Genomic DNA, 2,255 nt, shown 5'->3' on the forward strand with positions numbered 1-2,255 from the left:
GTGGGTGAAATAGTGTGCTGAGCTCCACCCGGGTCCCCAACTCACTCTGTACCGCTCGCAAGCAATGTGAAGTAAAGTGAGGGCCTCTATTTGATATGATGGAAACAGGAACACCGTGCAACTGAACTATCTCTTGAATATAAATCTGGTCCAACCTCTCCAAAGTATACATGGTCACCACCAGAATGAAGTGTGCCGACTTAGTCAACCTCTCGACAATGACCCAAACTGCATCAAACTTCTGCAAGGTCCGCAGCAACCCAACTACGAAGTCCATAGTAATGCGCTCCCATTTCCTCTCAGGTATAGTCATTTGCTGGAAAAGGCCACCTGGCCTCTGGTGCTCATACTTAACCTTCTGGCAATTTAGACACCTCGCAACATACTCAACTATGTCTTTATTCATCCGCTGCCACCAATAATGCTGCCTCAGGTCGCAATACATCTTCGTAGCACCTGGAGGAGTAGAATACCACGAACTGTGTGCCTCCTCTAGAATCCTCTCCCTCAAGCCATCGGCGTTAGGAACACATAGACGACCCTGGAGTCGCAGAAAACCATCATCACCGATAGTAACCTCCTTGGCACCACCCTGTTGTACCGTCTCCCTAAGAACGAATAAGTGTGGATCACCAAACTGTCGAGCCTTGATCTGCTCCAATAGTGAAGACTGGGCAATGACACATGCAAGAACTCGACTGGACTCTGAAATATCCAACCTCACAAGTCTGATAGCCAAGGATTGAACGTCCAAAACTAATGCCCTCTCCTCTGCTGAAATAAATGCCAAGCTACCCATATTCTCCGGCTTTCTGCTCAACGCATCCACAACTACATTCACCTTGCCTAGATGATAAAGATATAGTAATGTAATAATCCTATAGTAACTCAAGCCACCTACGCTGCCTCAAATTGACATCCCTTTGCTTGAACAAATGATGCAAGCTGTGATGATCAGTGTAAACCTCACAGGACACCCCATAAAGATAGTGCCTACAGATCTTAGGAGCATGAACAATAGCGGACAACTCCAAATCATGTACAGGATAATTATTCTCGTAGGGCTTCAGCTGATGTAAAGCATATGTAATAACTCACCCCTCCTGCATCAATACACAACCCAAGCTAACGCATGAAGCGTCGCAATACATGGTTTACATCCCCGAACCGGAAGGCAAAACTAGAACTGGTGTCGTAGTTAATGTTGTCTTGAGCTTCTGGAAGCTTGCCTCACAATTATCGGACCAACAGAACGGGGCACCTTTCTGGGTTAGTCTAGTCAAATATGCTGCAATAGACGAGAAGCCCTCCACAAATCGGCGATAATAAACTGCTAACCCCAAGAAGCTCCTGATCTCAGTTGCCGTAGTAGGACGAGGCCAACTCTGAACTGCCTCAATCTTCTTGGGATCCACCTTAATACCCTCACTGGATACCACATGCCCCAAGAATGCTACAGAATCTAGCCAAAACTCACACTTGGAGAACTTAGCATATAGCTTCTATCTCCGCAAGATCTGAAGCACCAGTCTCAAGTGCTGCTCGTGCTCCTCCATGTTGCGCGAGTAGATCAAAATGTCATCAATGAAGACAATGACGAATGAATCAATATAAGTCCTGAACACCCTGCTCATCAAATCTATAAACGCCGCTGCGGCGTTAGTTAAACCGAAGGACATCACTAGAAACTCATAATGGCCATATCTAGTCCAAAAGGCAGTCTTCGAAACATCTGAATCCCGAATTTTCAACTGATGGTACACCGGTCTTAAGACGATCTTAGAGAACACCCTGGAACCCTGCAACTGGTCAAACAAATCATCAATCTGCGATAACGGGTACTAGTTCTTAATGGTAACTTTGTTCAACTAGCGGTAATCAATGCACATCCGCATAGTCACATCCTTCTTCTTTACAAATAACACTGGTGCACCCCAAGGTGATACACTCGTCCTGATGAACCCCTTTGCTAGCAGCTCCTCAAGTTGTTCCTTCAATTCCTTCAACTCTTTCGGAGCCATACGGTACGGTGGGATGGATATAGGCTGGGTACCTGGAGCCAAATCAAGGCAGAAATTGATGTCACGATCTAGTGGCATGCCTGGAAGATCAGAAGGAAACATATCGAAGAACTCCAGGACTACGCGTACTGAATTAATTATCGGTGTCTCTGCGGTAGTATCGCGAACATAAGCTAGATAAGACAAATAACCTTTCTCGGCCATGTGTCGAGCCTTCATAAAAGAGATGATCCG

This window comes from Nicotiana tomentosiformis, chromosome 1 (assembly GCF_000390325.3).
Source record: "Nicotiana tomentosiformis chromosome 1, ASM39032v3, whole genome shotgun sequence".
Classification (NCBI taxonomy): domain Eukaryota; kingdom Viridiplantae; phylum Streptophyta; class Magnoliopsida; order Solanales; family Solanaceae; genus Nicotiana; species Nicotiana tomentosiformis.